Consider the following 11,808-nt stretch of genomic DNA (forward strand, 5'->3'; position numbering starts at 1 on the left):
CCCAGGACTTGGACTTGAACTGTGTATCTAGAAAAGACTTTGGTTTCTATTTCTGAGGAGGGTGAGTAGATGTCTATTGTATGGGAAATTGATGCATTAAACGGTATAAGGAGACTTTTGGCGTAATGTATGTATTCTCGGCTGCCAAAGGGGTGGAGTGTAGTGGGAATTTGGTAGTCGTACTTCCCAAGACTCTTTTCCTCTTTCTACTGGAAATAGGATCCCCATTTCCTTTGGGGAACTAAAACTTAGTTGTGTCTACACCCACCCTGCTCTTCCCCTCCAACTCCTGCCCTGGGGGTGTGCACATGAGCTAGGCTTACCCAGTCAGAGTGTTCCATCCTGTTGGTCAAAGGAAGAGGATTGGTTTAGAGCAGGACACATGTCCAAAAACAGACCATCCAGAGTCTTCCCTGAGATACTTCTGCGGAAAAAAATCTGGGTCACTTCTTGAGATTATGAGTGGCAAGGATGGAAAAACTAGAGCTGCTTGAACAATCTTCCCCAGCTCAGGGACAAGGCTGTTTCCAATGGGAGAGAATGAGGCCAACAAATAAAAAGCAAGGACAAAGAAAAGGGTCAGAGAGAGACAAGTAAGTTGAATTCAGTTCGGTTCCTTGAACTAATATATCTCCCTTGGTGTGTTTTTTCCTGGTTGAAAATGGATCTCTGTCGCTTGTAACCAGAAGATTCCTGACTCATACACTGAAGGAGAGAGAGAGAGAGAGAGAATGTGTGTGTATGTGTTATCCCAGAAAGCACTGAGAATGGTTGAGGATTGCACTGCTATGTAATGGGTAGTAGTAAGGTGTCTATTGTTTTTGTTTTTATTTATTTTTAATTTATTTTTTTAATGTTTGTTTATTTTTGAGAGAGAGAGAGAGACAGAGCACGAGTTGGGGAGGGACAGAGAGAGAGGGAGACAGAGAATCGGAAGCAGGCTCCAGGCTCTGAGCTGTCAGCACAGAGCTGGATACGGGGCTCGAACCCGTGAGCCTTGAGATCATGACCTGAGCTGATGTCAGACGCTTAACTGACTGAGCCACCCAGGCGCCCCTGGTTTTGTTTTTATTGATTAAGAAATGACATAGTGATTCTATAATCCTCCCATGGTCACATGGATAGAAAGTGACAAAGCCAGGAAAATAGGATTTGATCTGTTTTATCCCCAAGCCCATATTCTGTATGAACACAAATAGGACAATGAGACCAGGAAAACATCCTTTAGCACTTGGGTTCCTCAAACTTACCTGGTGTTTTGCTTGGTGGATGAGAGGTGAGTGGACAGAGCCCAGCAAGGACTCTTTCTCAGGGATGCCTTCACCATCGCAATTCTCTCCTTCCCTTCTGACTTTGTCCCCTAGCCTGGTGCTGGACAGCCTGACCTTACAGCATCATGTTGTCTTCTGTCAAAGGGCTTGGGAAGCCTAGGCTCTGTGATCTTTCTGGCCCCTTGCTTTCAAAAATTCAAATGTTTTTCTCTAGTTATTTGCTCCATCATTTTTGCTTTAGGTCAATAAATGCTGCCAGTTGAAAAGGAGGATTCCTTTGAGAACCTGGAAATTTCTTTATTTTGTGGTTCATTCCTTTGGCCTTCCTTCCTTCCTTCCTTCCTTCCTTCCTTCCTTCCTCCATTTCAAGCTGTGTACTTATTTATTTTTTCCATTATGTTTTATCAGATATCTCTGTGTGTTTGCCGTGGGAGCAAGTTATTGAAATGCCACAAACGTTTCTCACCCCAACCTTCCTCCGGGTTCTTGACGATTTGCGCAGACTGCCTTCATTCCGACTTTTAAGGAAACCCGTGGTGGGGGTGGCAGATGTGAGACTCCGGTGAGTTTGAGGAGGAGGGGTCCCGTCGGCCCCAGACTGCCTGAGGATGGATTGTGGTCCAGAGATGGGGAGTCTGGTCCTGCCTCTATCCCGAGAAGCATTGCAAGTATCAGATAAGTCCTTTCTGCTATGAGGAGCCCTAATTAATGCGTGTGCTGATTTGTTCTTCCCTGCTGAGGACTGCAGATTAATGCTTACTGGGTGCTACATATGTTATCTCTTATGTATCTTTAATAAAAATAACACTGGCTACAATTTACAGTGGCCTCACTGTGTTTGGGAGCCCTGAGCTGNGCTGCATTGAGGAAGGAGGGAGGCTCAAAGAATTTCAGTAAATTTCTCAAGGTCACATGGCTAGAAAGAGGTAGGGCTGGTTTCACACCAAGGCTTGTTTGATTTCATAGCACTTAACCACTTGCCACCGTGCTGTTATGTTTTAATGTTAAGGGGAAGTGAGAAATGTAATAATAGAACTTTGGCAAGGTGGCAATAAAAATGAGGTAGCGCTGTTGCATCCCTCTTACAACTGCCCTTCTCTCGATCCCCTTGCCTTTACGTGCCAGAGGTGCTCGGAATACTGATGGGGCCGGGGGAGCACGGAGGGCATGACTGAGGAGCCGCCAGGCTCCTGCGTCCAAGGTGGACCCAGTCAGGCAGGAAGTACGATTCGGGCTCAAGGGTCCCCTCAGTAAGTATCAGAGAGCTTTTAGGGTCATTGTATGGAGGGGACAGGGAAACAGGATGGCGCTGGATGGGGCTGGGAACCCCTGCAAGTCCAGAGGGCTAGACACCTACCAGCTCCGTGACCTTGGGCAACTTCCTTCACCTCTCTGGGCTTGCTTCAGTTTGTACCCCGGGGGAGGGTAGGCTCTGTGTGGGACTGGCTCAGGCAGTCGATAACACCCTGTTGTTGTTTTTTAAGTTTTTTAATGTTTATTTTTGAGAGAGAGAGACAGAGACAGAGCATGAGCAAGGGAGGGGCAGAGAGAGGGACACACAGAATCTGAAGCAGGCTCCGGGCTCTGAGCCTCAGACCCTGACGGGCAGCACAGAACCCAACGCGAGGCTCCAATTCATGAAGCATGAGATCAGGACCTGAACCGAAGTCGGACACTTTCCTGACTGAGCCACCCAGGCGCCTCCCCCCCCGCACCCCACTTCTGGCTTTCTGATGTTTCCTTGTGTCGCCATGTGGTTCCTCGGCTGTCTATTGCATCCCTCGCTTCACTCCAGCATGAGGGTAAGAAGTTCTGGCTCAGGAGTTAGATTGCTTGGGCTCAACTCCTCACTCCTCACCCCTCTGTGCCTTAGTTTCCTCATCTGTAAAATGACACTAATAACGATGCTTTTCTAGTGGGCTTGTCTGAGGACTAGAGGTTATACTCATGTCAAGTGCTCAGTCTGCTTCCCTTGGTGCCAGGCACACGGATCCTTCACTAGGATTGTCCCTAAGACTGTCCCATGTTGAACCCAAATGGCCAGGCCTTCACAGTCGTGCCTCGCCCACTCACCAGAAGTGGGCCACCCCAGAAAGGGCATGACCTTGGACGAGGTAGCTCTCAGACCCTCAGACAGACACTGAACGGCCGACACCTGGGGTTGGACGGCAAGTCTTCCTTTGAAGGGGGGGTCTGGGTGGTGCTCTGGGGTTGATAAATGACACAGTCAAGAGTTGATAAATGACTCAGGGCATGGAGAGGGGACCAGCATGGACAAGTTCTCAGGGAGAAGCTCCCAGAGCTTGGCTGAACCAAAGAGAGCCACGCTGTAGGCAGAACTCAAGTTCTTATAGAGAACGGATAGAAAAGTAGGACATCTGTACCCATGCTGCATTGGAGGGGACCCAGTGAAGGCCTATATGGGGGAAGTTAAGCCCAAAGTCAGGAACCTGGGAAGGTTCGTTGGGGGCCCGTGAGAAGAGATGGCCAAGGCAAATGGGCCATCATATTGCTGCTGAGCACGAGGGCCATGGATGGGTGTCAGCTGTGGGGCACACTGGTGAGCTTGGGTAAAGACCCAATTAAATAGGTGTTATGAGGGAGAATCCAAAAACATTCCGTGGCCCCCATAAGATAGCTGCAAGTAAAAGAGAAGCCAACTTCTAAAATCAGAAAGATCTCTCACTTTCTACCCAGTGTGTCTCATTGTTCGCCAACCACTCCATCGTCTGTTGTCTGTTACATCACTATCTTAACCACGGTGGTGATCTCAGCACATTCACATGGGCCGTTCTTGGTGAATGCGCTCGGTGGAAAGACAGTGGTTTCTCATCTTGACCCTCTTAGATGTGTGGAGGTGTAGGCCAGAGGCACGTTGGGAAGGGCTTTGAATACGCAGACAAGGGAGGTGGATTTACTTTGGCAAGGATCGAGGAGTTGCTGAAGACTTGGTGATCTGGAGAGTGCTGAAGAGATTAGACGGGTACTTTCGCAGGATGAATTTGTGAGCCGTGTTCCAGGTATTCTTGAACAATGGGAGATCGGAGGTGGGCACAGTGCCCTCAGGCTTATTGTCTTAATCCAGGTGAAGGCAGGAGGCCGATCTGAGGGGTGGGGTAGGAGTAGGGAGAAGGGTTGGGTCAGAGAGACACTGCAAGGCCCCCGCGTTCCTGAACTTGGCGACAAGGGCAGTGGTGGTTCCCTGGTTGAGGGGCAGGGGCGCTAGAGAGAGAGCGAGTAAGCATTTCTCTTGGTTAAGAGATACTAATGGGAGGACAACAAAATTAATCTATTTGAGAGAGAGAATGCACACGTGTGCATGCGCACCCGAGTTGGGGGAAGATGGCCAAGAGAGACAGAGAGAGAGGATCTTAAGCAGGCTCCACATCCAGCTCAGAGCCTGATGCAGGACTCAGTCTCATGACTGTGAGATCATGACCTGAGCCAAACTCAAGAGTCGGATACTCAGCCGACTGAGCCACACGGGCACCCCACGACGGGATTCTTTATGCATAACCTACGTCCAGTTGCCCAGAAGCCGGTCCCAGGGCGAGGATTTATGTGTGAGCAGGTCAGCAAGGAGGCACGTCCAGAGGCGAGCTGCAGGGGAGGAGCGGGAGCGGAAAAGGAAAGGAAAAGAGGAGCCAAGCAGGGCATGTCCTTGCCTGGCCTCACCTGTATGACAGCTCTGGAGGGTGACTGCCTCCGCGTCAGCCCAGCCAGGGGGGCTGGATTCTCACACCCCTGTCCCCATCGGCAGTGACTACGAGCCACGGGGAGGGAGAAGGTCACCTCGCAGACACTGCCAGTTCCCCGCACAGGTGTGCAAAGTGGCTCCCTTCTCTTAGCCCGAGGACTGACCTCCCAAAGCGAAGCATAGGCGCTGGGGGGAAGCGTGTGACGTAAGAGCACACTGACAGGAGTGGCGTGTGCACACCAAGTGTCAAAAGGGATCCCCGGGCCCCTGGGTGGGGCCGCAAGCCCGTCTGCTGTCACCAGGAGTGCTGTCTTGAGAAAGAACGGTGGCTTGCCAGCGACTCTTCTGGCCCGGCTGATCCTCATCCTCCCGGCCATCTGCCGCTTCCAGGGAGGAACAGCGTGGAATCCTCGGCCGGCGTCTGTTGCAGATTTCACCTCACATTCACCTTTTTCCATAGAGAACAGGAGGCCAGAAAGCGCATTTCTCAATGCCAGGGCCCCCGCTGGGCTGCGGCGCGCCCTGGCTGTTGCCACATCCTCGATGCTCCGGCTTGGGGGCAGGCGGCCTTCCGGCCTCACGGAGGCCCCAGCTCATGATGCAGCCCAGTGCCGTGGCTTCTGAGCCCTCTGCCAGACAGCTCTCTCTAAGGCGGGCACTTGTCAGCAGTGGGAAGAGTGGCCTTGACCTACTGGCAGAAGCTCCCAGCCCATCAGGACGTTCCGGGAGACTCCAGAAACTGGAGGACACAGGTGCCACCATCGCATGCGAATTGTGTGGGCCTGGAGTACACTGAGCTTGAATCGCAAAGTGAATTAAGCCAGGCCCCTGGGGATGGGGAGGGGATGGATGCCGCCTCCTTCCTCAAAAGGAAATAAATAACAATGAAAGCAAGGGAGTACAGAGCAAGGCTAAAGAACTTCCTTCTCAGATGCTCCTGGGGTGCCAGGCGCAGGCCGGGGACCCTGAGAGGTTAACCCTGAAACAGAGGGGCCGGTGGTGATTCCACACCCCCTCTGGCTCCTTCTGTTCATAGGGGGCCACGTGGGAGCCATACCAGTTGTTCAGTAGTCCGCAGCCCATCCCTGCTTCTACTCACCCCTTCTGCCATCCCCGTGGCCCCCTCTCCTCTGCTGTCAGCGCCCTCTGCGCGCCTCACCCAAGGGAGCGAGGGAGGCAGGCCTGGCTTTGCCCTCAGCCTCCCGGCAGCCAACAAGGAAACAGTAGACGGGCAGGAGTCAGTAGTCTTTGCCCAGAAGACTCGCCTCCGCGTCTCTGTCCCCTTTCCCACCGGAGAGCCGAGCATCGGAGCCCCTGCAGCCGCCCCTTGGTGGGGCCAGCCCCCCGCCAAGCCGCGAAGGTGGCGCCTTCTCCCCGTGTGGACCACGCTGCCATCTCTGAACCCCCACTTCTCCGGGTTTTCTCAGGTTTGGCATTCTTCCAATCCCACAGGAATTCAGCTGATAAATGAATTCATACTCAAAGGTTATTGACTTAATTTGTCACCCCCATCCAGGAGCTATTTGCACTGAAAAGGGATCCACCAGGGAGAAGGCAATGTTTCACTGCAAAGAATGCCTTTCCCAGGGGCGGTAGGGTGGGGTGGGGGGGTGTCGGTTTAGGCGCTGTGGCCTTCAGGCAGCCCCTGTCACCACCTAGGTGACACAGGAACCTCTGGCTGCACACACAGGAACATCTGCCTGTAGGCATTTCCCAATTTTAGTGCGCCCTGGAATGGCCTGGGGCACTGGGGGAAACTGCGGGTCCCTGGGCCCCGGAGATTGGATTTAGTGGGCCTGCGCGGGGCCCAGGAGTCTGCATTGTAATCTGCTCTGCTTTCCGACGGAAGTGGTCCGTGGACCGCATTCTGAAAAGTACTTGGATATTAGTGTGCTCCCCACGCCATAGACTCTGCGTGGCTGAAATAGCAGTTTATTCTGTTCTGTGTGTTCAGTTCTGGAGGCTGGGAATCCAAGATCAAAGCACGGGCAGGTTTGTCCTCACGTGGCTTGTGCTCTGCCTGTGCACACCCCCGTGTCTCTCTGTGTGTCCACGTGTCCTGTTCTTATAAAGGACACCAGTGAGATTGGATTAAGCCCACCCCAAGGGCCTCATTTTATCTTAATCACCTCTTGAAAAACATTTTTTAAGTTTTTGCATTTTCTTTGAGAGAACGAGAGAGGGCACGGAGAGAGACGGAGAGGATCCCAAGCAGGCTCCCTACCATCAGCGCAGAGCCCGAGGCGGGGCTTGAACCCACAACCTGTGAGATCATGACCTGAGCTGCAATCAAGAGTCAGATACTTAATGGGCTAAGCCACCCAGGCGCCCCCTTAATCACCTCGTTTAAAGGCCCCGTCTCCAGAGGCAGTCACCTTGGGAGGTCCTGGTGGCGAGGGCATCAATATACAGATTTGGGGGAAGGGATATGATCAGCCCCTCGTGGGCATGTGGAAACAACAAAAACGAAGGCATTTTTGAAGTGGTTACCAAGTTTGCTCATCTTTTCAGGAATTGCAAGAAAATATACCCGCCGGGCCTCGGACAGCGACCCCTGTCGGCACTGCTGGCCTCTGGTTAGGCAGGCACCTTGGCCCACCTCTCTACATTTCCTGTTGTCATTCCTCCTAGGTTTAGAAACAGCCTTTCTTCTTCCAGCATCACGGGAGAGAAGTCTTGGCGCTGACACCAGCGTGGCCGCCCGAGGCGGCCCTTCCTTCTGCCTCCGAGGGTGTTTCTTTCTCCAGAAAGAAGCTAGGACCCTTCACCCTCCCAATTCATTAGCACCACGGGCAATCTAATTACAGCCTTGTCTTAAAAGAGGGACTCATTTACAATGGAGACTTCTTCCTTATGAAAATGTAACATCTTGAACTATGCTTTTTATGGCCCCCTTTTTTCAAAAATAAAAAAGGAAATTAATTAATTTCCTTGCACACGGGAAAAACTCATGAGGTCTCGTCGGTCGTGCGAGGAAAGGATTCTCTCTCTCTCTCTCTCTCTCTCTCTCTCTCTCTCTCTCNTCAGCGGCAGAAGAGTATCTCAGAACGCAGGCTGCACCTCTGCCCCGTGGGGCTGTTTCTAATTGCACAAGGTGAGCTGCAGAAATCCTTCCCTGAGCCGGGTGGGGAGAAAGCGGCAAGAAACCTAAGAAAGATAATCGTGTCTGCCACACTAGGTGCTCACCACTTACAGGAATTAACTTGTTGGAGCAAAATATTTCTATGGGTGCAGAAAACTCTGCACTAGAATAATGAGGCTGACCCCTTCCTTCCGCTTTGCAATCAGTGGGGTTTGTTGCTTCTTTCTAATCACAACATGCTATGTTCCTCCTTGCTCACACCTCTGTCGGCGAGACTCGCTGCGAATACTTTAGATTATCACCTTCTCATTTTCAGTGTGAAATAATTGCCCAAGGATGGAAACTGACAAACAAGAATGTGGATTTCGGAAAGCAGCCCACTCCTTACTTAGGACTATGTGTCATCACCTTCTCCCATTGTCACGCCCACCCCTTTAGAAACCGAGTTGTGCTTTCAAAGACCTAGATTGATCTGAGATACGGAAGACAGTGGGGGTACTGATATGTTTAATTAAAAACCTATTTGATACCGCGGTGTGAGGCGCGTAAGCCTTGTGGGCTTCACTCTTGGCGTCGCCGCTTACTGGCTGTGTGGCCTTGGGCAATTGTCTAACCTCTCTGTGCCTCAGAATTTTCACCTATAAAAATGAGACAATAATAACAATGCCTTAGGAGATGGTGAGGGCCGAAAGAGTTAGTACGTGGTAAGTGCTCAGGACCATGATCAACATACAGCAAACACTCAACAAATGCCAGCTATTCTTATTTATGCCCTTGGAAAAGAAAGAGTGGACGCCTCCTTTCTCTCCTTCAGAAATATTTCGTAAGCACTGTGCTTACTATAATACTATATAAGGCCAATGTGAATAAATGCTGAGTGAGGATTATAGAAGCATCGTATGGGGGCCATAAGAGGAAAACCACATAATTGGAGTAGAGGATCATGGATGGCATCATGAAGGAAGTGGCATTTGAGCTGGACAAATGCTAAGATAAAAGGTCTCTGTAAGAGAACAAAAGAAAGATGTTCCAGGGGGAGTACAAGACACCTTCAGAGAAAGGCAAGGATGCCTGTGATGTTGAGACAAAGGAATGGAGGAGACCTGGGGCCGGAAAGGGAGTCGGAGCCTTCATCTGTCCTGCAGCCACCCGGCAGCCTGATTTTTTTTCCAGGTGAAAGAACTGGAAATAATATTGCAGCATGAAGTTTTCCCCATATTTTTCCCCCCAAAAGAGTTCGGGAAAAAATAGTCATGACAAGCAAAGTCCTACAGTTACCAACTCTAATTTAGCAGCAAGGCCCCCCTCCCCAATTCTGTCCATACAGGTCATTTATTACACCCAGAGAAATCTTTGTAGTCACCACAAAAGTGCAGCTACCTCTGGGGTACGATGCGGCCGCTATTTAACTGTCACGTAACATGACAATCGAGTGTCCTATTAGAGCTAAAATTTAATTGTGAAGACGGGTACCATATTTAACTGCAATCCTGGGGGGAATTTCGGTTGACAGGCTGTAATTACCCAAACTGGAACCTGGCCAGGACACACCTACTCTTTGCCAAAAGAGCTGGGCGGGGTGGGGGGGGTGTCAAGGACCACAGGCCCCACTGAAGCTGCCGGCTCCGCAGGGTAGCGAACCGGCACTTGCGGCCCCACAGCGCCCCCTAACAAAGCTGGGGGCAAGCGCAGGGGCGCCGGGGAGCAAGCCTTTTTTGACCCTCCACACTTTGCCCCTTAGCCCTAGCCCTTCCCTGCCTCCACCTGGCGCCACTCCATCCTGGGTTATCAAAAACTTTCCGCTTCGAGATGCATGGCCGTGGGTCTGGCAGTCGGGTCTTCTCGCTGGGTCTTATCTGTGTCTGTCTGTCTGTTTGGCCCTCTCTGTGCGTCTCTCCCCAGATCCTGCTGTTTTTCTCTTATCATGATGGAAGGGCTTGTCCTGATAAAATAATTACCCACCAGAGCATGGTGGTTCTGATCGCCAGCTGCTGTTTCTACATAGAGATCAATCAGAGGCATCTTTTCGCTGGGGAAGTGGGCTGGTCAGGCCAGTTTACTAAAAATCCCATTAGGAGTCTGAGTGTGAAATGCATTATATTTTGGCTTTCCAATGCAGTTACTCCCAGAAAAAAAAAATACAAATTGGGTCAAGAAGAGAAGAGGTGGAAATGTGGCTTGCTGATGTCACCGAAGGGTTAAAAGGCAGAAAGTTCTGGGCTGCAAGCAGCCGTGTGAATAAATGTGGTCTTAATTTAAGGTTATGGATTTTTTTTTTAAAGCCTTGCTTTTTGTCTTCAGAAGTCTTGGCATTCATATCAGTTAAAAAATAATTTAGACAGAAAATAAATGTTGGAGCAAACTCAAATTATTATGTGCATTTTAAATAAACCTGTGTTTTCTGCCGCAGACCTAGCATATGAATAATAACGTTAATAGTGATCACCGTCATTTGTCAAGTGATGATCTTTTCCCTCAGACCTTCTAGGACCTTGATTCCTGGCCCTGCTCTTTAACTGAGCCCAAGGCCTGTCTTTCATGAGGGAGGCTGATGATAACAGCCTCCACTCCCTCTGCAGGGTGGAAAGGTAGAAAAGCCCAGGGTTTGGTCCCAGCTCGGCCCTAATTAGCTGTGTGAACGTGGGCAAGTGGCTTCACACCTTTGGCCAGTTGTCAAAGGATGGAACGATCTCTAAGGATGAACGGTGGAGCCCATGNTGACCTGAGCCGAAGTTGGACTGAGCCACCCAGGCGCCCCAAGACTCATTTTTCAGAAACGTGCAGGACGGTTTCCTACTTAGTTTCCAAGAGCACATACACATACATGCACGCTGCCTTTGGTCAGAGGCAAAGCCACGTAAAATGTGCACTTTTCTCCCTCTCTTTAAATAACAATGTCAGGATATTATGATCTGTCTAATTCTTGTAGTTGTGTAAAACTGTCCAGATACTATCAGCAGGACAATAACATGCAAGGTTGAACCATATGAAATTGTCATTTCTAGAGGCCAGAAAGAGTTGAATATAAGAAACGTCTTATGGTTCAAACTAACATTATATATGTGTATATATATATAAGGTGTATATATACTACATATAAAAAGGTATATATGCATTATTATGTTTCTATACAGTTATATTTTTATTACATATCAAAAGGTGTATAATACATAAACCATTATAAATTATATAAGGGACGCCTGGGTGGCTCAGTCGGTTAAGCATCTGATTCTTGATTTTGGCTCAGGTCATGATCTCACCGTTTGTAGGATCAAGCCCTGCGTGGGGCTCTGCGCTGACTGTGGAACCTGCTTGGGATTCTCTCTCTCCCTTTCTCTCTGCCCCTCCCCCCTCTCAAACATAAGTAAGTAAACATTAAAAAATAAAATAAATTATATAATAATAATAACAACATAGTCTAGGGAACTGTAATTCTTCAATATTCTTATTTTTCTAGCAAATATTTTTCCCAGCCCAAAACTGGGACATTCTTCATATCCCTATCCTAACACAGAAGGAGGTGACCTAAGACTTATTAACAAAACACACTTTGGCATCCCACGTTACATTTCTAAACATGGACTCAGACCCTGATTTGGTCCTATAAGAATATAATCAGACATTGACATGTGGAAAGGTCACTAAGAGGCACTAGCAGGGATGTTGGCTCTCAGCAAAGGTGAAGGAGCTCTACCCAGCTTTATGCAGAGGACTGAGGTCATGATATATATCTCTGGGGAGAGATGTGCTTTTGCATA

The sequence above is a fragment of the Crocuta crocuta genome, unplaced genomic scaffold (genome assembly GCF_008692635.1).
Source record: "Crocuta crocuta isolate KB4526 unplaced genomic scaffold, BGI_CrCroc_1.0 scaffold301, whole genome shotgun sequence".
NCBI lineage: Eukaryota > Metazoa > Chordata > Mammalia > Carnivora > Hyaenidae > Crocuta > Crocuta crocuta.